Source organism: Tenrec ecaudatus, chromosome 10 (assembly GCF_050624435.1).
Source record: "Tenrec ecaudatus isolate mTenEca1 chromosome 10, mTenEca1.hap1, whole genome shotgun sequence".
In the NCBI taxonomy this organism is placed as follows: Eukaryota; Metazoa; Chordata; class Mammalia; order Afrosoricida; family Tenrecidae; genus Tenrec; species Tenrec ecaudatus.
Window position 1 is genome coordinate 71,493,545 of NC_134539.1, and position 27,556 is coordinate 71,521,100.

A 27,556-nucleotide genomic window follows, 5' to 3' on the forward strand; every position below is an offset into this window, starting at 1 on the left:
CAAACATCCTTTCCAGCACACTGGTGATGAGAGATTATTCAAGATATTTCAAGAAAAAGTAGGACCAGGCACTCACACAATGACCAAATCTCTTTCACAGAATATGTTATGGACACTAATAGACTCATGACTCTGTTCTGTGAAAAATACGATAGAAACGAATCAGTCCCACATTTTCTCTCTCAAGAAACAATCTTGTTAACCCAAGATTAATGAACCCAAAAGGTTAGCAAGTAGGATAAGGGTTTTTGGGGGTAGGGCAGCTTTTAGGGGACAAAATTGGGAGCCATAGGTAAAAGGAAGACAATGCCAAGGAGCTCAAGAAGGAACAGAATGTGCCGAAACTGATTGTGGTAGAAATTGTACAATTCTGCTTGATGCGATATGTACAATATGGAGTGATATATGTATTAGCTTCCAAGTAATGATACATTGAAAAATTAAAACAAAAATTTTATTCTGAATCTTTTAAAGATATTTCTATAGGCAAAATATATGTTTATATACATGGGAAGACCACTTACATATTCACATGCATCTGCTTATTTTCCTGTTAAGTCACATGTAGAAAGCATTTATTCACTGCCATGAGTCCATTCTGACTCATGCCCCTGTGGGTTTCTGAGACTATAGCTCTTTGTGGGACTGGAAGCCTCATTCCTCTTTCTCTCATGGAGTTTCTGGTGGTTTCAGACTGCTCATTACGTAACCACCAGGCCGCCAGCATCGAGAGCTATGTCCAAGATTTCAGCATATACATATATTTGTGACCGTGGCTGTACCTTAATTTGTGTGCCAAGTCACCTAAAGAAGATGGGTTTCAGGCTTTTACAATTACCACCACCACCCTACCTCACAAAAAAAGCCAAAGATGTAACACCATGTGTCTACTGTTGTCAACATATGCACAAATATGTGTAAGGTGATTTTCTGTAGTTTGAGTTATTGGTCAAAAGGGTACGCACACTTAATAATTTGGGTAAATATTTCCAAAGTGCACTTCATGGAGCTGCGCACTTGACTAGCATTTGAAATATGGTGGCTGACACACCATTGGGTTGAAAGTGAAGGATTTTTGAACTGTTTATGTCGAGTATGTTTAGAATGTTTATTTGTATATCAGGAAAATGTATCAGTTCCCATTTTCAAATATATGTATTGTACATTCTGTGTGCCTGTGCACAGAACAGTGAACAAGGCAGACGTTTGCTGCCTTTCAGTGTAGTTCCAGTGTGTGCTGTCTCAGATGATCCTGATACTTGATTCTCAGTACATTGTGCTTTGCTCCCCTGGGCCCCAGCCTCAGCTATGATGCATGCATGTGTGTGTGTATGTGTGTGTGTGTGTGTGTGTGAAATAGAGGCCATCATACCCAATTTCATTAGTTTTTATGTATGCAATTCAGTAACATTGACGGCATTCTTCAAATTGTTGAACTATTTCCACTCTCCTTCTCCGAATTCTTCTACCACCCTTGATTGAAACCCGCTGCCCTGGTGCTAGAGTGGACTGCTAATTTAATTGCAAAATCATCAATTCGAAACCACCAGCTCCTCTCTTGCACAAAGACAAGCTTTCTGTTCCAGTAAACAGCCACCATCTTGTAATCCCACAGGGGAAGTTCTACCCTGTCATGTGGGGTTTGTTATGAGTTAAGAGTGCCGTGAGAACATTGAATTTTTTGGCCTCCTAAGTTCTCATCTGTCATCAATTTGTACTCACAGCGAATTTTTAAAGAGAGACAGTTCTCCAGCTAGACATACATATATTAAGACAAATTGTACATTGGTTTAAATATTATTTCTGGGATCATTTTAGTGTAAAGTTTAAAGATGATCTCGTGGCAGTACTTCTGTGGATTATTTTGCTTCAATGAATCCAGAAAGTCTAGATTCCATCTACAAATTTAAATCCTGTTCTTTATTTCTCCCTTTTGATTGGGATTTGCCCATAGAATAGTTAATTAAAACCATCGGCACTGGTAGCTGAACACCATCAACTTCTGGTCTCATGGCAAAGAAGCAGCAGCTCACCATCTGGTTCCTCCTCTGGCCTGAGGACATTTTTCATGTCCCAGGGAATTCTCATAAGCAATTCTCTAGATTTGCCCGGGGTTGGAGACAGAGTGGTGGTGTCCCCCAATTCAGGTCTCCAACCTGCTCTCAGGCAGGCAGGGAAATATGCTAATGCTGTAATGAAAGGAAGAGGCGGGAAGGAGCCTTGTTCACCTGCTAAGAAAAGGAGGATGCTAAGAGCCACGGAGCAATTTTCTCTGGTGATTCCCAAAGGCTTTCTGCTGCATGTGCAGCCCTCCCTTGCCAGGGGGAGGAACTGCTGCAGAGAACTCTCCACCCAATCCAGGACCCCTAGAGCTTTCCTGCTCTTCCCAAGGACGGCCACCTGGCTTAGTGGAAAGCCAGCCCCTTCTTTGAATTATAAGATCCACTCATGTGCTAGAAACTTGAACAACCATCTCTGGAAGCAAACAAACTCTCTCATTTGCAACATGTGCCGATGTTGTGGAGGGAATATTTCCATGACTGAGGTCAAGGTGGCGGCGGCTCTTGGGTAAAGTTCCTGAAAATTTCATAACCAGCTCCGTTAAGGCTGTTGTGAACTGTCTACAGCAAACCACTGACTATATCTTGTTTTCTTTTTCCTGGCTTTCCAAATAGATGTAATCCATACAGACCTGTGCATATAATATGCTAATACTGTAATACATACATTTTAAATTTTTGCATATTTTTTCACATAAGTATACAGTTAAACTTCAGAAAGAATTCAAAAAAGTATCCAAAAAGTATGCAGAAAGAATTCAAAAAGTAATGCAAAGAGAAAAACAACACAATGGATGTTGGATTGAGTCTAAGGCTTCATTCGCTTTGTAATAACCATTGATTTCTCTCTCTGTCCTGTTTGCATTTTGTTGACAGGGGCAGCTTATCTTGGTGCCAATTATTACATTCTCTTTAGAGTAACCATTGACATGGATTTCCCCATTAGAACTAGTAGGGAGGGCTGGTTACATGTTTTACACCAGTAGGGCTACAATCTTGTTTTGCTTTTACTAAACTAGAAAAAATGATTATTTAAATTGCTTTATTTCGAAATGTAGATGAAGGACACAGATATCTGTTAATACTTATGATTTACTGGAGACTAAAACACACCAATTAGATGACTTTTATGAAGTACAACTTGCCTCAGTTTTGTAAATGTTATAGACTCAATAGACGTAAGCTTAAGTCTGCCTAATGGGCAAGGGGGTGGTTGTGTTCAGAGCATTTGTTATCCGCATCTCCAGGGGGACAAGGTCACAGAGGTGAGCACAGCTCACCATTGATGTTTCGGTTAGGTGCCGCTGAGTCAGTGCTGACTCATAGTGACCATGTGCACCACAGAACCAAACACTGCCTGGTCCTGCACCAAATATCCCCACAATTGGGATATTTGAGTATATTGTTGCAATCACCGTGTCAGCCTATCTCATCCAGGGCATGCCTCCATTTCTTTTTCTTTGTTTTAAAAAATATCATTATATTGGGGGCTCGTACAACACTCATCACTATCCATACATATATCCATTGTATCAAGCACATTTGTACATCTGTTGCTATCATCATTCTCAAAACATTTTCTTTCTACTTGAGCCCTTGGTATCAGCTTCTCATTTTTCCCCTCCCTCTCCCACTTTCCCTCCCCCATGAACCCTTGGTAATTTATAAATTATTATTATTTGTTCATGTCTTACACAGACCGATGTCTCCCTTCACCCACATTTCTGTTGCCCATCTCCTTGGGACGGGGTTATATATAGATCCTTGTGATCGGTTCCCCCATTTCTCGCTCCACCTTCCCCTTCCCCTCCTGGTATGGCTAGTCTCATTAATTGTTCCTGAGGCATTTATCTGTCCTGGATTCCCTGTGTTTCCAGCTCTTATCTGTACCCGTGTACATGCTGTGGTGTACCCAGATTTTGTAAGGTAGAATTGGGGTCATAATAGTAGTGGTGGGGGTACATTAAAGAACTAGAGGAAAGTTGTATGTTTCATCGTTACTATACTGTACCCTGACTGGCTCGTTTCCTCCCTGCAACCTTTCTGTAAGGGGATGTCCAGCTGCCTATAGATGGGCCTTGTGTCTCCACTCTCCACTCCCGCTCATTGGCAGTGATATGATTTTTTGTTCTGAGTCTTTGATGCTTGCTACCTGATGTCATTGACACCTCATAATCACAGAGGCTGCTGTGTTTCTGTTAGGCAGATAGGCAGGGATGGGATATCCATTGACGTATGCCCAGGAGAGCCAAGCATAGAACAAAAGCTTAGGTTTTCCCAGCTGGGCATTAAACCTGGATCAGCCCACCGGAGCCAGGTGATTGCAATTCAGTCAATGGGCTCGACCTGGGGTTGTTCACCATGCCTCCCCCGGGAATCCTTGAAAAGGTAGGAACCGCAAGGGAGAGGGGTCTTTCTCAGGCGGTGGGGGAAACTTGGGAGAGAGATCTTTGCGTGACCTGAGCAGTCTCTGCCAGGCCGCATGGTCTAAAGGAATCCTATGGGTGCCGCGTAAAACCTGAAGCTTCTTTTCACTCTCATTAAATTCGCTCAGATCATGAACCAGGCTTCGGTGTGAATTCTTTCTCGTGTGGAGCCAAGGACCGAGGTGTAACTCTATCTCCAGAGAGATCTTACATTTCTTCTATATGGACTTTGTTGCTTCTGAGCTAGATGGCCACTTGTTTATCTTCAAGCCTTTAAGACCCCAGATGCTGTATCTTTTGATAGCCAGGCACCGTACGCTTTTCTCACTACATTTGTTTATGCACCCGCTTTGTCTTCAGTGAGCATGTTGGGAAGGTGAGCATCATGGAATCTCAGGTTAATAGGACAAAGTGTTCTTGTGTTGAGGGAGTACTTGAGTAGAGACGCAATGTTCATCTACTACCTTAACACTGAACCTATAAATATATGCACATAGATCTCTTGTGGCATTCCTCTTCTTCAATGACCTACTTTACCAAGCATGGTGTCTTCCTCTAGAGGCTAGTCTCCCTTGATAACACAACCAAAGTGTGTCAGATGAAGTCTCACTGTCCTCACTTCCAAGGTGAATTCTGGCTGTCTTTCTTCTAAAACAGATTTGTTTGTTATTTTGGCAAGACATAATACTTCCAATATTCTTCACCAACATCACAACTTAAATGCATCAATTCTTCTATGATCATCCGTATGCATTGGCCAACTTTCACATGTATATGAGGCAATTGAAAATACCAAAGCTTGGGTCAGAAAATTTCAGTCCTTAAAGTGACATATCTCTGTAAAGAAGTTCTGTGCTGCTGATATCCCATACAATTCATCATTGACTGCTACTTCCATGAATGTTGATTGTGTGTTCAAGCAAGATGAAATCCTTGACAACTTCTGTCTTTTCTGTTAATAATGATTTTGCTTACTGGCCCAGTTATGAGGATTTTAATTTTCTCGACATTGCGTTGTAATCCACATTAAAGACTGCAGTCCTCAATCTTCAACAGCAAGTGTTTCAAGTCCTCCTTGCTTTCAGTAAGCAAACTTGTGTCATCTGCCTTTACAGTTATTACTGAACCTTTCTCGAATGCTGATGCATTTAGGCAATCCAGTTTCTTGGATTTAATACCAATAATTATTTTCTGAGAATACAGATTAAATAAGTATAGTGAAAAGATAAAACCATGACACACATCTTTCTTGTTTTTAAAACTTTTTTCTGTTCAAATATCTGCCTCTTGGTCTATGTACAGATTTGGCATGAGCATGCTTAAGTAGAATTTGTTCTTAGAATTTACCAAGGGGTTAATATTAAAAGTTAGTATATATATACTCCCTGTCATCAAGATGATCCTAGAGGACAAAGTAGAATTGTCACTGTGATTTCAGAAACTGTATATGTTTTCAGAGACTATATATAGCCAGTTTATTAAGTTTAATGATGAAAGTTATCAGACGAATATTCTCTTGAAAATGATTTTTTTCTTAGAAAAAAATAAAGGAAGAGCATATCCCTCTCAGTATCACCACAGATGCTGTGACAGTCACACCTCTTGGCAGATGGGTCAGTCCTGTAGTTCACACCTCTCTGCAGATGGGTCAGTCTTGTAGTTCACACCTCTCTGCAGATGGGTCAGTCCTGTAGTTCACACCTCTCTGCAGATGGGTCAGTCCTGTAGTTGGTGGAGTCCCTCTTGGATCAGGAGGATTCTAGTCAGATCAGCCTCATCCTTCTCCAGCTCCAAATCATCCATTTCCTGGAACAAAGACTCATCTACTTGCACATACTTTCCAGCATCCTCCTAGAACTGCGTATCAGATGTGTCAATATTCTGATCTGTTTCAAATACTGGTTTCCCACTGAATTTATTTTTTCTTCTCTTTTAACAGAAGTACAATGAAATGGTTACTTTTCAGCTTCATTTTCTGCTATTTCTGTTTTTTTGTTCTTCTTATCTACTATTTCATTTAATTTTTCTCATATATCTAATACTAGAGTAAAGATTATTACCATGTGAAAGATTTCTTCTGCTTATAATGTTAATGACATTTAAAGCTCGGAAATATTATCATCTGCCAGATTTCCCTGGAGAATATCTCATAAAGGGGGTCATCATCGGGACATTTTTCACCACATATAAACTTGAGCATGGTCTAGAAAGCATGAGAACAGGCCAAGTGTCACCGGAAGCTGAGGAAGGTCTGCCTGGGGGCATGGCAGAGTGGAGATGGCCCGGACTGAACAACTATATCCAGAGCATTTTTCACCTGATAAGCAACTTCCCTAATAAAGTCCATAATGGTGAGCATGGTCTATGAGTTCTGTGTGGCCACTGTGATTAATTATGGAACCCAGCTGAGAAGCACAGCGTGTGTGGCAAAGATGACTGATGTCAGTTGGTGTGGAAGGTTGAAGGGTGAGGGTGTGTCTAACCTTAAAATGGCCTTCAGTTGCTGTAGATAATGATGGTCCTTCCCCCTTGAGGAGTTAGAGGAGGCCAGGCCCCCACCTCCAAGATTTCCTCTTATTACCAGGGAACATTTTCAGTAACTTAAACAGTAGTTAGTACAATATTTATTTTATGCTTTAATGTACTGTATTTTTAAGGTGCCATCTTGGAAGAGTTTATTAGATATCCCTTTAATAGTAATTAGATCTATTTATTAACCTTCAATCAGATTTTAAGAATATTTTAAAGATAGCCTCATTTTCCTTTGCACAAGGCAGATTTAGAGTTTTTAAGTGATATCTAGATGTTGGCAATTGTGGGCTACTTATGGTACACTTTTGGCTGACCAGCCTACAGGAATCACGAGAATAATGAAACAGTACTCTTGTGTAAAGATGTACAGCCCTGGAAAGTCTATGGGGCAGCTCTAAGCGATGCCACTGCTAGGAGGCAGACATGATTCCAACACAATGGATATCAGTAGCTATTGTTATTTCCCCCAGCCTCTGATGTCACAGAGGTGGTGTTACTAGGTGGCGTTTCTGGGAATACTTTATTTAAATCACTGTTCATTGGAGCTTTCTATCAGAGTTGACCACAACACTGTGCAGGAGTCAGGGCAGATGGACTTCAGAGTCTCTAGCTCATTGAGCAACTCCTCCCTGTAAGCCATCATTATGGCCCCGGCCGCTGCCCCGTAGATGGCCCAGGCAAGGAGGTGGCATGCTGCAGTAGGTTCTGGGCTGGCTGCTCCCGGAGCGTCTGTGGCAGCCTGCCAGGCTCGGGCTGCAGTGTTCCGGACTAGGATGCCAGGAGCCCAAAGCCAGGCCAAGTTTGCTGAGCAACAGCTGCGTGCCAGTGGAGGCTGACTCTTTCCAAGAGTAGGAAGCCTCCTCTTTCTCCCCACCTAAGGAGCAGCTAGCTGGCTTTGAACTGCTAACCATCCATCAGCCCAATGCACATCCTCTACACCGCAAGGGCTCTCTCTCTCTCTCTCTCTCTCTCTCTCTCTCTCTCTCTCTCTCTCTCTCTCTCTCTCTCTCTCTCATATATGCCTATATGCATATATCTGTGCAATTCTAAACATCTTTGACATAGAGTTAGTTATTTTTATATGTTTAAATGGATTTCTCTCATTCAAACTTTCTCCACCCAGTGATATTATGAAATGTCTCCCCTGCTTTATATAAAGTCACTTAAAGTTACACTTTTCCTATTGTTCACACTTGCAAGCTCTCTCTCTCTCTTTATTTTTTTTAAGTAATAACACCAAGAGCATTTACTGGGTGGCAGGCACTGTTTTAACACGTTACTTGTGACTTCTCCTTTAGCCTGGGTAACAACCCGTGTGGTAAAACTATTACTCTCTTCACTTTGTAGATGAAGTATTTGATGCAGTGTGATGTTCAGCAAATGCTGATGTAGGGAAGCAGGATTGGGACCTTATCCTGTTGACAGTGAAGTGCTCAACTAGTGGGTTGAGCCCACATAGAGCTGTCTCAAGGAGTGGTATCTGCTTCCAAAGGTCATGTGTTTCCAAAGGTCACAGTCAAGAAATGCATGGGGCAGCACAATTCTACTCTGCCATACTTGGGTTTGCTTTGAGTAGGAATCAACGCATCAGCTGGTTATGGATTACTTTCATAGCAGCGCCTTCTGACTAGAGCACATGGCAATGGAGGTCAAAATACAGGACCTCGCAAGGCTTCCTTCTTGACCTGCGGCAGGGATCAGACATCCCTCCACGCTCCACCCTTCTTTCCCTACTCTGACATCAACCATTCCTTGCTGGCTCGCTACTTCAGGCTGAACTCAGAGACACTATTCACAATTAAGGAGGTTTCTTCAGGAAGTAAATAGCTTGCTACAAGGCAGAATCAGTAGACGGAAAGGATCACTCTCTCGCAGTCCCATAGTCCAGGTCCCCTGAGTTCCAGCACAGCTACGCTGCGTCTCGGGAGCCCCGTCTCTGATGCATTTCATCGCATGGTCTCTGGCACTTCAGAGCTCTTGCAGAAGCTCCTCAACGGTCCTGGAAATGTTCTATCTGCTGCCGCTTCAATGAGGCCCCCTGTACAGCGAGGCAATGCAAACTGGCCCTCTGGTTGTGTTACACACACCCTGTTTGCATACTCCCGCCCAGTCATTTGGCGAGAGTTTACAGAGATTTGGGTAGAAGAGGCATATTAAATTTTCCTCCATGACATTGGCAATAGTTAACAATGACATAACAGGGCCAAGAGATACCCAAGTTCTCAAGTCTTCAAAATCTCATGGTGAAAGTGACCAAAAGCTGTATCTTTTCTCCTTTAAAACATAAAAGAAATATGATATGAGCAGGAATAAACACATATCCATTACCAGGAAATTCTCTCCTTGGCTTACTCAGATACCAGTGGGAGTACAAAATATTGCAAGACACAGCCGCACAAGCTGTTTGCCTCCTGTACAGAGAAATATTGTACAATATTTGGACAGCAATTTAAATGAGAGCTAACCACTAGCATTACCTGTTCATGTAGTTACTGAAGTAGAAATTAAATGTGGGCTTTTGAATTAGATTGTTAACAATTATCATAACCATAATAGATTTTATTAGATGACCCAGAAGAAAACATATTGTAGTTCTTGCAGTTATTTACTATTATCCAAAAAGCTCCCATTTCAATGGAATTTAAATATATATTCTTTACACAGAAGAAAAATGGTCCAGCAAGGAAAGCTTAAATTAGAACAATTTTATGTGATGGGAGTATATATATTTCCTTTAGATTAGTACATTGCTCTCTTTTTCATGGGTACCCGGGGAAATAAAATATAAGTAATCATGTATGCTTTTGTACCACTGGAAAATTTAACATTTATTTCCAGCATTATTTCAGCAATGTTTTTCTTTATTTTTTGCTATTAAATAATATTTAATTCAGGCATCACAGAGTTCTGGTCATATGTGAGCTGCCAGTTTGAACAGCAAAACTCTCAGTTTTAATGTTAGGAGACACAAGAAATAGAATTTTCTAGACCAATTGCTTTCGAGTCCATCGATAATCTACAAAGTGGAATGGGGAAAGATATTACAGTCGGCTTTAAAATCTTATTCCAGAAAGTCTCAGTGGGTATTTGGGAACATGCGCATGGGTGGAAGCTCTATCGCTGGCAAGAAAAATTAAAGCAATTAGATGGTGTCAGGGGCTAATCACTGAGGAGACCTCTGTACTTTCTCAAGCTCAGAACTGGGAAATTAAATAAAGGGCTGTTAAGGATACAGAGTTCAGATGGTGCAGTGTGTTACACACTGAGTTGCTGGCCACAAAGTCAGCAGTTCAAAACCACTAACTACTCCATGGGAGTAAGATGAGGCTTACTACTCCTATAAGATCGACAACCTTGGAAACACTAGAGAGTGTCACTATGAGATGGAATTGGCTCCATAGTAGGGGTTGGGTTTGGTAAGGATACAAGTGTTCCTTGTGAACCTGTTGTCTTCCTCTTAATAGACAATGGGGACCATGTCAATACACTCTATTCCGCTCTGTGCCAACTGGCCAGAAGTGTTGTTGTTGTTGTTAGTTGCTCTCAATTTTCTCCAATCCCAGGCAACTCCACGCATGCAGACTGAAATGACTCCACAGGTTTTCAAGGCTGTAACCTTCAGAAAGTAGATCTCCGGACCTGTCTTCCGGGGCACCTCTGCTTTGAACTAATTGTCAAGCCCTTCCCTGTTTGTGCCACCTGGAGACTCTGCCAACAATTTTGACATTCAATTTTTATCTCAAATTTAGGAGAGCATTAAACTTGTATTTTCTATGGTTAAGTCACATCTCTCCTCTACTCCTTAACCTTCATCTATATTACTGGGTTTTTCCTTTTTACACACTGGGGCTGCTAACCTCAAGGTCAACAGTTTGAAACCACCAGGAGAAAGATGGAGCGTTTTACTCCTGAAAAGAGTTACAATCTCAGAACCCCCCAGGGGGCCAGTTCTACCTTATCTGATAGGGTCACTGTGAGTTGGAAATGACTCAATGGTAGGGAATTCATACTTTTTGTTTTGTTTGATTCTGTGCAGTGCATTGTGAATTGTTTTCAGCTTTACACATCCTTCTGAGGCATTGACGGGGCAGTATCATCACAGGTCCCAAGCAAGACTGTTCAGGGACAGGTCTTGTCTCTGCCACCCAAGAGCTATGTGATTAAGGGGACAAAGCTTAATTTTCTGTTGTTCACTTTCCTGGTAAGAGAATGGGGTAATAATAGTGTGTACCTAATAGGATTAAATGTTTTACTATAAAGTAAGTGCTTTGAAGGGGATCTACCACATGACAATATGTGGTAATGATTGAAGACCTGGGTGGATAGATCAACGGGCTTATTGGGAATACAAACAGGCAAATCTAAGGTAGCATGCTACATAGCAATGACAGGCTTAACAACCCAAGGTCATTTTATGAAGTGATGACTATCCTGAAGGCAAAACGCAGTCCTGTTACTAAACAGCTGCTATAGAAAATCGAGAAAGCTCGGGTGTTGGAAGAGTTGTCATTGATGACAGCATTCCACCCACTGCTGGAAATCGGATCTGAAATGTTTGGATTTTCCTATGTAAAGAAATCAGATGTACGTGTTTGTAATGCTGATCTCAATGAACTTTTCTCTGAAGCTGCTTCTTTCGCTTCTGGGGCTAGTGACACTAACACCTAATGGCTAATCAGAGCTGGTACCTGAAAATTCGGAGTCGCATTTTTTGCCTTTTCTTTCTACTTCCTTCTTCCTCACTTTCCTGGCAACAGGCTGCCTGTGACACCTGTTTGAAGGGGTGGAGGAGAGGCACATACAGGTGACACCTGCTGATCCCCTCTGTATGAACGAGGCTCGATGCTGGAAGTTCTACCTGGATTCCCAGGCTACCAGGAAGGTGCCAACATCTCCATTTAAATCAATCAATCAATCAATCAATCCCTGGCATCCTGCCATTTGTTATGTTTTGTTTTTACTTATTTATTTGTTTGTTAATTTATTCATGTATTGCATGCTACAATTTAAAAGGAAGACACTTGGATTGAGACTCAAATCTATAAGGCTTTAACCTCCATTCTCTTCCCATCCATGTTTTGGATCATTTTGTCCTAGCGTCCAGGGATTCAGATCCAGCAACCAATTGTTCAGCCTGTCTTGGCTCATCAGCAATCTATAGCAGGAGACAATTCTCTGCTCCAAACTTTCTGAGAGGGTGTTCTAGCTGAATATTTTTCTAACGTTTAATATTATTTTAATCTGATTTCTTTTCTTGTCAAGATTGCAATGTTATGAAAACAACTTTCTCATCTTTTGGGACCCTATTTATTCTGGACTGTGCACAGCTAAGCTAATTTCCTAAAACATTCTCTTCCATCATCCCATCTTTATTAACTTTTCCCCAAGGCTTTTGGAACCAAAGGACCCCAAAAGGACCATAGTTCAAGCAAGAAAGATTTCCTTCTTTCTCATTTGAAATCACAGGACTTGCAAAACAGCTCTGCCATCCTCAACATACGGCTTGGAAAGCGGTCCAAACTAACTCGCACAGCTACACTGTCCACAACGTTGGGAAGCTCTAACCAAGTGATCACAGAGAGGGAGGCTCCACTGTTTAAGAAGCAAGGAGAGAAGATGCTGGGAGGCTGTCAGTGGCGTCAGGCGCAGCACCCGAATTACAGACCCTCCTGCTCTCCCAGCTTCTCTTCTATTGAAGCTGCCTTAGATCCGCATGCCCTCTGTGAGCAGGAGCCACCTCACCTATTCACTTGTTTTCCCTGAAGACTCACAGGCATAGACAAATTTTGAAGTAAAAGGGACACCCTTGTGAGTTTGGCATATTATAAAAACAAAAACCAACCACTGTTGGTGAGTTAGTTCTGACTCGGGTGACTCCATAGGTTGGAGGACAATTATGCTTCCTCCCTATGGTGTCCAATGGCTACTTTTTCAGAAGGAGGTTGCCAAGCCTTTCTTCCGTTGTGCATCTGGGTAGACAAACTGTCAGCTCATCAATCAGCAACTTTTGAACTACCCATTCTCACCACTCAGGGTTGATGTACATGCAGTGTGTAAATTACAACTCCACCAGTGAAGTTGGAAACATATCCAGCCCCCTGAAGAGTGTTGCATGTGCGAGAATAAGAGTGAAATTTCTGCTCAGATCAGCTAAAGAGACAAAGATTTAGATATTGATGATCAAAAAGGCAATAACTGCACTGGGAGAATAATTTCAGACTTTTGGCATCTCTGCTTAGCTTCTCGACCTCTCCAGCCATCATGATGAAAATAAACAACTACTACGTGACAATGACCTGACCCGCAGGGGCTTCAGCGGACAGTGACTCGGATAATTCAAGCTTTTCCAACGGTTGCTCTTCTCAAATCCTCTTCTGTGTGTGTTTCAAGCAAATGCATCTCTTGACAAACAGGACCCCTGAGCGTTTAGGGAAGAAAGCGCACAGCAGGCGCAGAGAATTTGCACCGCAAGCTGGTGGAAGGGACGAGCAAAGGCAAGCTGTGTAGCTCTGCCTTCTGTGTGCTCCATGTTTGAGTCAGCAGCAAACCGCTGGAGAGCTGAGCTTCCCCGAGTTCCGTGCATCATTCATGACCGGACGGAGTCGACAAAAGTGCAGAGCAATCGATGCAGAAACCCTGTCACATGAATAAGTTCCCAGCAGGTTACCGACTTCCAACTCTTTTATTTTTCTGCTGATCTAAGGCCTTTCCCCTCCCTATTTCAGAAACAAATTACTGATGTATTTTCATGATCACATTTTATCCAGTTATTTCTCCCACGTGATATGACCAACTGATTTAGATGACAAGAGTTTTTGGCAATGGTCAGAGGGAAGTATAATCACCTTATGGTCAGCAGTCATTAAAATCTAAATTAAACAGCAGAGGATTAGTATATTTCATGATTAGCCTGGTGGCTTTACGTCCACTTTGCTGACTCCTGGATATATTTGGATTAGAGAACTATTAGGCATGCATTTTTTGATTATTTACCTTTCATAGACAGTTTTCTCTGTTCCTACCCTCTCTGTCGCCCTTGCCTGTGCTATCCCGTAAGATAATCATATTGATTGACTTTTTAAACTCACAGATAAAGACAAGCATATATTGTTACACCCCCAGCCTTTCTTACATAGAGTGTATACTGTTCTAGACACTCTTCGTACTTTATCCTTTTCACCAATGTATGCATCTTAGAGAGCTTTTGATATGAGTCGATGGGCAGAGTCCTCCTTTGTTTATAACGCTGCGTATGTTCCCATTACGCGGATGGCACGGCATTGCCAGGGTGGTGCAGACAGGTACTACGCTTCATTGCCAACCAAGGGTTAGCAGCTCAAGTTCATCCACAAGTGCCTCTGAAGCCAGGCCTTGTGTTCTGCGTCTGACAGCTGAGCCTCGAGGATCCCTGAGCAGCACAGGCCTCCTCAGATCCACACGGGGCACCTTGAGTTGGCATTGCCTGATGGCACTGGTTAAGTGGTGAGTTTATTTGATGCGTCAGTGTGGCATGGTTGAATGAAATCTTCCCTCCAAGATTCACGTGGCCACTAATGGAAAGGTTAGTGGTTTGAACTGACCCAGTGCTGCCTCACGTCTGTCTCTGTAAAAGATCACGGTCAAGAACAATCCGGGGAGCAGTCCTACTTTGTAACACACCCTTGTGGCTGTGGTTAGGTGCCAACCAGTCAATTCTGAATCATCGCAACCCCACGGGCAACTGAAAACAGCACCGCCCATCCTCGCAAACGTTTTGTTTGAGTCCAGTGTTGCAGCCTCAGTGTCAATCCATCTTGTCAAGCAAGGGTCTTCTTCTTTGTCGCTGCCCCTCCACTTTCCCAAACATGATGTCATTTTCCAGGGACTGGTCTATCCTGACCACATGTCCAGAGTAGTCTTGCCTAGAAGAAGTGTGCCTGGCTGCACTTCTTCCAAGACACATTTGTTTGTTCTCTTGGAATTGCTGAGAACTGTCAATATTCTCTGCCGGCACCAAAATTCATATGAATTGGTTCTTCTTAGGTCTTCTTTATTCCATGTCCAACTTTCACATGCACGGTCATCTTGAATTAGAATCAACACAACAGTGAAATGTTCAGTTTGGTTCGACCCTTTGAGGTAGGAACTGTTTTGCAAAGAAATAGCAAAACCTTTGACGCTTTCGCAATGCTTCTATGCCAATCTCTAGCTTCCCAGGTGTGTAGACTGACTCATGTTATACCATGATAGAAGGCATGGTATATAAATGCTTTTGAAAATGAGGTACTCTAAATGAAAACTCTTTCTTTCGTAGATTCACAATGGCATTCTCTAAGCCAGAGGTTCACAATCAGTTGATATCTGTGAAAATGCAGACTCCTAGGCTCCACCCTCATAAACTCTGTGTGTCTGGAGTGAGTCACTGGAACACAGCTCTCCCAGCTCCATGGAGGAAGAAGTATAAAGTCACACGGAGGCTTTATAAATGTCATTTTAAGCATACACCCAGATGACTGGGGTGCGGGGAGGCAGGTGGTCCTTGAGTCATTCTTTAAAGTGAGTGATACCACCCTGTGGAGGCCAATGGAACAATCCAGGTTTGCTGCGATAGCAGATACGTACCCTTTATCCTGGATTATGAGCTATAGTACAAAACTCAGGGGCGTGAGGGACAGAGAGTTTCCTTTTTTCATGAAAAGGGGAAAAAGCAACAAATGAGCTTTGGAACTTCTGCTTTAAAGCATGCAAATCTAGATGGTCTATAAAGACCGTATTATTTGTACAGGACATCATGTGTGTTGGTGAGTCATCTTCCCTGATCCCAGTGCCGCCTGATTCCTAGTGGTCCTCTCTGACAGCCTTTGTTCCCCAGAGCACCTTGAGGCACAGCCTGCCTCCGATTCAATGGGATGCAGCAAAGCATGAGATGGAATAGGTCCTGTTCCTTTGGGATTAAGAAAGAGTACTGTTCTATGTAGCAAATTAGCATATAAATAAATGTGCTGTTGCATTCCCAGATGCTGAGTGCACCCGGAATTGAAAGGATACGCAAAGGATTTAATTAGGAAACTATTAAACTCTCCCATCAAATGAAGATCCAGGAGATCATCATGTTTCCACTGTAGTCCATTCAGGGATCATAAGGTCGTATAGTGGTTAAGTGTTGGGCTGCGATCCGCATTGTCATAGTTCAAAGCCACCATCAGCTCTACTCTTGACTAAACAGCTATAGTCTTGGAAACCCACTGGGGTCACTATGAGTCAGCACAGAGAGAGAGAAGAAAAGGAAAGCTTACACGGAACGGAACACCATAGAATCTCAGAATTTGAAGAAACCTCAGGGTTTGCATAATTTGGGGATTCTCAACCTAAGGTTCTAGCAGGACTTTCAGGTTGTTGATGTCTTTGGTAACTGTTGATGAACTGGTCCATAAGCATGACAATCTGGTGCACAACAGAAGTAAATGTTGACCTTATTGCACTATCCTGTGGTCCACCAGGTCACCTTTCTTTGAAATGGGCACAAATGGAGATCTCTTCTGAGGGGTTGGCCAGGCAGCTCAGCTGTCTTCCAAATTTTTTAACATAGATGAGTGAGTGCTTCCAGTGCTTCATCCGATGGTCGAAACACTTCAAATGTATTCAAATATTACTGAGATGAAATGGTCTAGTATTGGTCTTTGACTACAATAAGCATATGGTGTACAATCCCAGGAATGACAGATGATTAAGGAGCAATGATTTCACGTTCATCATCCAAAAGAACATTTTAAGGTCTATTTTGAAGTGCAAGGTTGTCTATGACAAGACACCTTGGACTTCCTCCTAAAATAACTTTGGTTATTGATCATATGATAGCTCTTGAAGTGCTCAAAAATTAACCAATTGTTTTTGAAAATGACTCTGTATTCTTTCCATCTTCTTTGGATACTTCCTGAATCACTCAATATTTTGCTCAGGGAATCTTTCAAAATTGCCACTTGAGACTTGAAGATTTTTTTCCCACTGGTTAAGTTGGAGATAATACTGAGCCTGGTCTTCCTTTTGTGGCTTTATAACACTAGGCCTTGGCACCTTGCATCACATGACTCAATCTGCCCTTTGAAATTTTCTGTTCTGTTCTTCCATTTCACAGTTTCATCCACGTGCTTCTGTTACTCCATGTTCAAAAGTATGTTTCAGAGTCTCCTCAGACACCCACTTTAGTCTTTTCTGTCTTGTTGTCATTGGAATGATATTTTTCTTTTGTCATGTATGATTTTCTTGATATCATCCCACATCGCTAAGTCATCTGTCATTAGTGTTCAGTGCATCTTGAGAGGTTCTCTAAATTCAGGTGAATTATATTCAAGGTCAGATTATGACTCACATGACTTTTAAAAATGTTTTTCAGCTGCAACCTCAACGTGAATATGAGCTATTGGTGGTTTGTAACATAGGCGCTAACCTTGCTTTAGCTCATGATCTTAAAATTCTCCACAATCTCTTCCTATAGATCAACTCAGTTTGATTTCTTGTTATTCCATCTAGTGAAATATACTTGTCTAGTTATCTTTTCTTTGTTGGAAAACAGTTATTTGAACTGAAGAAGTAAGTTGTCTCACAAGAACTCTTTCATTTGATCTGCAGTTTCATTCCTATCACCAATGACACATTTCCTTCTTTGTTTCCAACTTTGACATTCCAATCAGTAATAATTATGAATATTTATCTTGACTGTATGTTTGATAAATTTCAGGATGAGGAAGTTGATAAAATCCATCAATTTCTTCATGACTAGTTTAGTGGTTAGTGCATAAATTTGAATAATAGTTGACTTCACTGGACTTCCTTGCAGGTGTATTGATATGATCTTATATCACAGACAACATTGTATTTCAAGACAACTTTTGAAATGCTCTTTATAACAATGAGTGCTACATTAGTGCTCCTAAACCTGTCAATCCTGGAATTGTAAGCTGCATGATTATTGGCCTCAAAATTATCACTAACTAGTACATGCCCACAGTTAGTATCTTTTGATTATGTAGCAAAAAGCAATCTTCACTCTTGCTCGGTGCTTTTGTTTGCCACACTTCTACAAAGCAATCTGTTACTTTGGAAGTCACAACAAATATATAACCATTAAAGTACTTTACACAGCACTAAAAAGCTAGAAGTTTATTGGCTTCTTCTTTTTTCTAAAAAATCATTGAAAGGGATTCCTGGCCTCTGTAGACATTTGCTGTCAGATCTTGGAACTGTAGGGGGTAAATTCCTGTTTCACTTTAGAGTTTTTTTAAACTAGGGGACTTTTCAAAGGCTGACAGAACTGTTTTAATGCTTTTGTGGATTAGAATCTGGCACCTCAGCTCCCAGGTTTCCCTCCAGAGGTTTATCTTCGAAGACTGAGGGCTAGCGGGTTGTGAAGTAGGGAATGTGGAGCGCCTCTGCAGGTTGTAAATGCGTAGAGAGCAGCAGTGAAATTCTGGGCACCAAGGGATGAACAAAGAGTAGATGTTGTGGCAAAGAAAGATGGAGAGAGGAATGGGAATCATCGGGGGAGGACAGGCAGGATGAAAACCCTGGGATAGGCCACCTAGGGAAAGGTTGTTGGAGGAATAAATTATATCTGGTAGGGATTTCCATGCCTTATTTTTTTAAATGAAAGGGAAATTTAATATGCAACAGCCATCCGTGCTTGTCAACAATGATTTATCAGTGTGTGTCTCCATATGCCAAAACTCAGAGTTGTGGATTCGCAGCAGACATTTTGACCCTGCTTTGCATAGGGGGCCATTAAGGTTGTCCCTGTTCAAAGCTGCCAGAAAACAGTGTTAACACAACTTTAAGACTGCACCCCATCTGCTAAGTCCTCATGTAGAAAGCCACGTTAGAATATGGTATCGATGTCTGGAAGGGCTTATGTATCATGGAGTCTCTTTCCATTTCAATTCTCAGCAGGATGCGCACTTTTGGGAAAGTCTACAGGGAATCTGTCACCTTGGATTTTATCTTTTGATTGACCAACCTGGCCAGATTATAGTTTCTTAGGAAACTTTCTCAGGCATTTTCCAAGTATCTAGCTGTGCTATATGCAAAGATTTAATATATTTGCTTTCAGTTTAATAAGCTCACACCCTCAAGCCTTGGGAACTAGAGTATTTCACTTAAGCAAAACTTTTCTGAAGACTGAATTTTATAACCTTAAGGTAATAGTAGTCAACTTTCTTGGTAATGAGCACAAATACGGATCTCATCTAATCAGTTGGCCAAATATCTTGAAAAGTAAGGATATTATTTGAGGACTAAGGTATGCCTGACCCAAGCCATGGAATTTTCAGTCGCCTCCTATGCATGTGAAAGTTGGACAGTGAATAAGGAAGAACAAAGAAGAATTGGTGGGTTTGAATTCTGATGTTGGCAAAGAATATTGAAAGTACCATGGACTGCCAATAAGGCAAGCAAACTTGTCTTGGAAGAAGTACAGCCAGAGTTCTCCTTAGAAGCAAGGATGGAGAGGCTTTGGAGATGCTATCAGGAGAAACCAGTTCCTGAAGCAGGACTATTAAATGCGTGGTAGAGTAAAGGGGCAGTGAAAAAGAGGAAGACCCTCGACAAAAGGGACCCTTGACATAGTGGCTGCAGCAATGGCTTCAAACAGAGCCATTGTGAGGGTGGGCCTGGATTGAGCCCCAATACGCAATAATAAAGCTATGTGGCAACCCTCGGTGTTGTAAGCCATTGGTGCACACAGAAGCTCACTGAAATGTTGGAGTGGCTTCTTGGAAGAAAGGCCTGGAAACCTCCATCCTATCAGCCACAGACAAAGCCCTTGAAAGCATAGTTCTACTCTGCCATGCACGAGTTGGAAGAGACTCCGTAGCAAGTATGCTTACTGGTTTTGCTCTCCAAACGTATTTTCTTTAAATGCTTGAAAAGGAACATCTCTACACGTGTGATGCAATTCTGTCCCCTCTGAGCCAAAGCCTTGTGGTCTGAGTGGCTGGGGGTTGGGGGCTGTCACCCCTGTAGGTGCACAACTGATTATTCTTGGGAATTGAACTGCAATGTCTCCCTATGCTTAAGTTTCAAACAATTGGACTGGTGGAATGTCTTTTCCTGCATTGGATGCATTTTCTTTTGAATTCCTTCTCATCTTATCTGGCTGTCAGATGCCATTTCTTGCTAGAATAAGTTCACCGGTCTCTTGAGAAACCCCACCTCACATGGATGGTTTTGCTTCTGTCCTACTGGGGACTTCATGTGCCCATCAGGTTCGGGATGAGGGTCGAAAGGAACTTTTTGCACAGACCTGTGACTGGGATTATGATTGCTTTATTTAATCTCTTTGCTTTAGCTAATTGAGATGTTCAGGAAAAATGATTTCTAGAAAATATGATCTTTTGCATCTGTAGATATATTAATGCACTAGCTTAACTTAATAATATGCTCTCAAAGTATTCAGAAAGCATTTTAAAATACACAGAGTGAGTAAGCAACTGAGCCGCATAATTTTATGAGTATGGTTTGATCATATCACTTTGCTATCATAAGAGTGTTATGAAAGGATTGGTTACTTCAATTCAGAGAAGTTTCAGGGTTAGAGAGACTAAGAAGTGATTGGGGTGTATAAAAATACAAAGCTGGAGAAACTGTAAACTAGTTGGAGGCATTTTTAATTATTTAGCATGAAAAATTACTTGATTATCACCATTACTTGATAATCTTACGATAATCTTACTTGAACTTGTTTTCTTCATCCATTATCTCTGAGATTCTTAAACGGCTATTGCCTTCCACGATAAAAACAGCAACTTAGCACATGCTGTCTGATCCCAGGGATTTGGACAAATGTCACATAAAATATCATGAACGCTCTAAGACAGCAATTGCTTACAATTCCTACCACCTAGCTACAATAAATGGTGTGATGCAGAAGGAATCCTTATAAATTGTTTTGCCTCAAACCATCTTGTTTAAAGCTAGATTTATCACATATATTTTCTCAAAATTTCTTTTCCTCCTACATTCTAGATTCTTAACAATGGTCATGTGCCTTCTTACCCTATGACATCACATTCCTATATCTCTGTTAGCTCATAGATGGGTTGCTATTGGCAAGCCACGGGCCACTTCATGGGGGAAAGATGAAGCTGTCTGCTCCCATGAAGATGGACAGTCGCAAAACAAGGGAATACGGCACAGTTTAAAACCAGGAGAGTTGTGTGTCAGGGTTGTCCCCTTTCTCAATACTTATTCAGTCTGTGTGCTGGACAAATAATTCAAGAAATTTAACTATGAAGAAGAAACTGGCATCAGGATGGGAGGGAGGCTTAACAACCTGCAATGATGGCACAACCTTGATTGAGGAAGATGAAGATGTCTTGAAGCACTTACCGATGCAGATGAAAGACCATGGCCTGCAGTATGGTTTACAACTCAATGTAAAGAAGACAAAGCTTACAACTGTGCAAATAGGCAATTTTCTCATAGAGAGAAGACCAGTATTCGAGGACTTACTTGTGCTTGGATGTATGATCAATACGCATGGAAGCCACAGTCATAGAGGAAATTGATCATGCCCTCCTGCACAAGGCGTCTTTAAAGTGTTAGAGAGCAGACATGTCACTTTGTCAATGAAGGTGTGCCTGACCCAAGCCATGGCTTTCACCACGCAGGTGTGTGAAAGGATGGACAATGCATAAGGAATGCCAGAGAAGAATCGATGCATTTGATTTGCGGTGGTGTGGTGTGAAGTGGGTGAAGAAAATTGAAAATACCACGTGCTGTGCTGCCAGAAGAACAAACAAATCTGTCATGCAGGAAGGATTGTTGGAATGTTCCGTAGAAGCAAGAAGGACAGGATTTCAGCGCACACACTGCCAGCATGTTTGCAGACCCTGGAAAAGACCTCATGCTTGGTAAAAGCAGAAGATCAGCTTACACGAGGAAGACCCCTAAGGAGAAGGATTGGCATAGTGGCTGCAACATGGGCTCAGACATCACAACTGCAGAGGAGGGTGCAATCCCAGGCGATAGCGCATGCCGTGGTACCCAGGGTCACGTGAGCCAGAGCTAATTCCACGGCTCATGACAACAACACGGAGGCAAGATGGATTAGATAGTAATTTGTTGGGTTTGGGAGATTGAAATTCTACCCCTGACAAATGGGACACAATCCTGGCCTACAAAGGTTTATGGTCTAGAAGATAATAAAAAAAAATTTAAAGTCAGTGATTTCACTCACAGTGTATTATAAATATAAGAACTACAAATTAGAAGTTCATCATATTATAAGAGCATAGGACCCAAACCAGTTTTTGAAAACTTCTTATTGTAGTACATATTCATTATGTACTGACTGCTCTCTCAAGAGTGATTTTCATAGTCAGTTCTAGTTATCCCTTTCTCTATTTACAACTGGATTCCAACTCTTCACTTTAATGAACATTCAATAAAGATGCTAGCAAAAATGTCAAACCAGTTGCTCTCAAGTGTACTTCAAGTCATGGTCATCCCACGAGCATCAGAGTAAAATTGAACTCCAGAGTTTGCAAAGGCTAATTTTTCAGAATTAATCACTACATCTTTCTTTCAAGGTGCTTCTGGGAAGACTTAAATGTCCAGTATTTGGGTTAAAGTCAAGCATGGTAACCATCTTCATACCCGGAAACGCCAGTAAATATGTAGACAATTCTTGAGACCCAAGTGCTTTTCAGATCGCTATTTCAATGACTTCCATCCTTCCCCTCTCTTCCTGTTTTCTCCTTCCCATACCACACTTGCAGATTTAGCACCCAGAAATGTCACCCTGAAAACAATATTTTCTGTCTTTGGTGGTTCTCCCTTGACAACAAGGGAAATAACAATCTTAGGACAAATTCTAGCTTGTCCTGACCCCAAGTCACCTTTCCCGCATTATCATGCATTATTTCTCTTCACAAACTCTCCACTTAGCCCCATTCATCTGCGTATGCCCCTCTGCATATTCGTATACTACACATTATCAGTTCCATCAGAAATGTTTCCCCACCTCTGCCGGTTGAATCCCATTAATCTTCATTCATATTTCATTAGTGCGGTATTGATAGTAGGTGAATTGGCTCCTTCGGTAACACAGCATGAACATTGCCCAATCCCGCATCATTTCATCATCATTGGTGTATCATTGCCCATTGTTGTGGCTGGCAGATCAGTTCAGTTCATTAAGAGTTTCCCTCATGATGACCTGACTTTGCCAGGGATTAAAGTACGCAAGGCAGGTCTTTGCCATCTTTGCTTCTACGTAGCATTATGGCTGTAGTTTTTTGAAAGACTGGTTTATTCTTATTTTCAAGAAGTTCTCAGTGTATTGACTATTCTTCTCCAGCATCACTTCTCTGTTAGTTTGTGATGCAGTGGTGGCTTGCTTGTTGTCATAAGGCTGGAAGCTATACAAACCACATCTCAAATTTCTAGCACAGTCACCAAAGGTGGACGTATTTCAGCAGGGCTTCCAGAGTAGGACAGATTAGGAAGTGAGGTGTGACAATCTCACTGCCGATAATGTCTATAGACTTTGATCGTCCACAAGTCTTTTGATCTTATAACATGTATTCTTGTCTTTATCCAACAATATGGTTCTCTTATAATTTCATTCTATTGCCACTCACGACTTCATACCCCCACCTGATAATATCTTAATATCAAGAACCATGTCACCTTTAGCACACAGCACCTGCCTTGCATGGCAGAAACACCAATAACACTGGGTTGAGTTGTCTCCAACTCAACTCAGGGTCAGTAGAACTGCCCTTGTGGGTGTCTGAGCCTGTAAATCTTGAAGGGGGTCGACAGCTCCATCTTTCTCCTCAGAGCTGCTAGTGGCCTGGAACTACTGACCTTGCAATTAAGAGCCCCTGGCATAACCCATTATGCCACCAGGGTTCCTCTTGATTTTATAAAAATTTCTAAAAATACTCTTCGAAGGCAAAGACCTGCGCTGATCCTCATCAAGGTGGGCCTCGATTGGAGTAACTCGCCAGGCTCCTCAGATATGCCAGCTTCAAGAGTTTTGTGACTTTCCCAAGGGGCAGGGTGTGGCAGAAAGGTGAATGCTGTGGAGGCATTGAGCCCTGATTAGCTAATGTGGCTGGAGTGATGGGAGGCCGGAGGGAAAGTTACGGCAGTGCTGTCGGTGGTTGGTACTCGAGAAAGGAAGCTTTGCTTGGCTTGCCAGTTTGGGCTCATCAATATTTTATTGCTGTCTTTCTCCCTTGGGAGCATGAGAATACGTATATTGAATTTGCCATTTACTCAAAGACAAAAATTTTGTAAGCAAAACCCAACAGTTTTTAGCCTTTCTCTACTGACTATCATAAAGATTAAATATACATACCACATATGTACATATTTATATATGTACTTAAATTGTGCTTTTGTGTGATCTTCTTGGTATGTTTGTATTAATAATTCTTGCAATTAGCAGGATATAAAGTGCAGACTGTGGCTACTTTGCTTTGGTCTTGAATAATACATTGGAAGCATAAGAAAGAGGGCATTTGAATCATAGAGCTGACTGGCTTCATATAGAGCTATAAAAGTGAAATGCCTTTAAGATTGCCTTATTGGACTCATGGGCAAATCCTGCATTTTAATAAAGAGCAGGTAGATTAAAGGTATAGAGTCTTACAAAGATGGTTTTCTGAACACCCCTGGAAAATCAAGGCAGTGGCACTGGGGATTGTAGGCAGTTATTTAATTAATCTTCCTGGAAGTTGGTGCATGTCTTTACATTTTAATCACCCAGCTGTAGATCTCTGCAGACATTCCTAGACCTTAGTGTCCTGAAGCAACTGCAGAGCATAGAGCTCCACAGAAGTAGAGACCCAGTCCCAGGTTAAGAATATGCAATTCAAGTGAAGCCCATTGTTACAAACTATCCTCGAGAGCCAGTGGTGGGATTCAAATAATTTAACAAGTGGTTTGCCACCCTAATGACCATTTTAAGTATAAAAAAGTGATATGCCTAAAGGTATAATATTACATACAGTTAATACTTAAATAAGAACCATAAAAGAAGTACACGAAAATGGATTTTGTATACAAAATAGTTCTTTAATGCTCCCCCAGTTCTACCTTACAAATATGGCTAGAGCGGAGCATGTACACTGGTACAGATGAGAGTGCTCCGCATGTAATCCAGGACAGAGAAACCCCTTAGGAACAGTAATGAGAGTAGTGATACCCGGAGGGTAGGGGGAAGTTGGGGAAAGAAGGAGGAGAAAAGGAGAACCGATCACAATGATCAACGTACAACAGTAGGGGAAGAACAACAGAAACACTGGTGAAGGGAGGCAGCCAATGATGAGACATATGAAAATAATAATAATACTTTAGAATTTATCCAGGGGTCACAAGAGTTGAAAGGTGGGGAAGGGATGGGGAAAAAAAGGAGTTGATACCAAGAGCTCAAATAGAAAGACAATGTTTGGAAAACGACAATGGAATTGATTAATGGATTATTAGAAGAGCTGTATAAGCCCCCAATAAAATTATTCATATAAAATAGTAATAAAATATATAATAAAACCTGTTAAAAAGCAAAAAATTGTATTTTAAGGTATCTCTAAATTATTAATTGATGTCTTCACTTGCAGTTTTCTTCATTTTTATCTGAGCATCCTTGGTGTATTTTATTCGTAACCCTTTTTTCATTGAAGGAGGAGGAATCTATGCCTTTAGAAGCAGGCTAATTGTGTTTGCTATATTAGCAATAGATAGGCTACTTCTCTTCTCTGAACATATTTGTTCATCTTTGAAAAACCCTCTCCACTTGTGCTGAACTTACAGTAATTGTTCGGACAATATTTTTAGCTCTTTGATTATATTCAGGGATTGCACAATTCACTCATCGTATCTCGTGAGAATGTGAGGGGTAACACAAAGCTGAAATGAGTGACAGCGTGTCACCCTCTGCTTGTTTGCCACCTTTTCTCATTATGGTATATGTTTGTCTACCAAAGTAACAAAGGGAAGGGAATAAAATGGTAGCATTTCATCAAAAGTATAATGAGTTTTATGAAATGCATAAGTAAATATTACAAGCAAAGTTGAATCTAATTTTTGATACCTATGGACAAAATGAGCATTACTATGGATGTGGAGAATATGCTTTTGCATAGGTGGATGGTAAAAAAATGAGTTAGGGGTGTAAATTTGTGATGTACACCTTGGGTGGCTTACCTAGCCATCTACCCGAGCAAGAAACTTGATTACATGTGCCATTTTAACAAGCGGGTTTGCTGAACTCAACAAAAAAAATTGCTATCTGTTCTGCTGCACCAGTAAGAACCGGCTAAATCCCACCACTGCCTAAAGCCTATTATATTAAAAATCCAAGGTACATACAGTGGGTTATAATAATAAATGGGTCCAACTTTGCAGAATATGATTAGGGACATTATTGCATTATGATGTTCAAATGTTTCAGTGTGCCTAGAAGTATATCTAAGGCAAACTTTTGACTACGTGATATGCGATATAAACCACATCCTACTGTTTCAACTGACATACAAATTAAACTCAGAGGCACACAGGAATGGAACTTACTTGCAATCTGGGGACTGCATCGATTTGTAACACCCTTCCATGATGGGGCATTCCCTGGTCCCTGTGGACTTTCAGGTCAGCAGCGGCAGACACCTTGTCCTCTGAGTCCCCAAGATCCCCTCAGGGTCAATGATTCCTTGGGAGAACTCACACTCAGCAAGCATACAATTACACACCTGGCTCTGATCTACAGCAAAAAAACAAAACAAAAACCAAAGCAAGATCAAGCCAGAGTGAAGGTAGGTGGAGTGAAGTCCCGGGCAGACGGCATGAGCATTCGGGACTCACTGCAGGACACACCTACGTAGTTCCTCCAGCAAGGAGCTGGGAGAAGCTGTGCGAAGTGTTGTCTACCATGGGTGCTCCTTAGAGACTCGGTGGTGTCCAGGGTGTTTGTTGGGAGCTGGTCGCACAGCCACACAGTGCTCTGCGTGTGCAGCAATCTATCCCAAAGTCCCAGAAATGAGTGTTGGCGTATACCATCTCGAGTACACATATTATAGTCACGGTGGGTCATTCCCCTCGATTTTATACATGATGAGAATCTTTGCAGGGTACCAGACTCCAGCCAAAGGCGAACCTCTCAAACATAACGTTCTGCAGAGTGGACTATTTTCTGTATAGCCCCCAAATCTCAGGGGTGACTGCCTTTGAAACTGACAGGATTGTAACATCTGAGCCCTCGGCTTCTCATGATCTTCCCCTCATTCGCTCATCCATTTAGCAAAGACTGCGTGTCCTAACATGGCCTCACTCCATCCTTCCAGCCACATCTTCTGACACTGCCCTCATTTGGCATAGAAGTCAGCCCTGCTGGCTTCCCTTCAGTTCTCCTCCTACTCCTTGCGTTGTCCATACCGGGGTCCTGGCTGCCCTGCCCTGGGCTGAGAGCCAGGCTCCAGCCAGAGTTCATCTAGCAATCACTTATTTCGTGACAGACAGCTGTTCTGGCCCTTTCAAAAAGATAAGGATCGATGTTTTCCTCAG

General features: G+C 41.7%; 1 protein-coding gene and 1 pseudogene across 4 annotated transcripts in view; one reads left to right on the forward strand and one right to left on the reverse strand.

Annotated features, from left to right (window-relative positions):
• Window positions 1-27,556, forward strand: part of TRPM3 (transient receptor potential cation channel subfamily M member 3) — a 1,016,950-nt gene that overhangs the window by 447,562 nt on the left and 541,832 nt on the right. The gene's annotated exons all lie outside the window — the stretch shown is intronic.
• LOC142460195 (RWD domain-containing protein 1 pseudogene) lies at window positions 6,135-6,549 on the reverse strand (annotated as a pseudogene).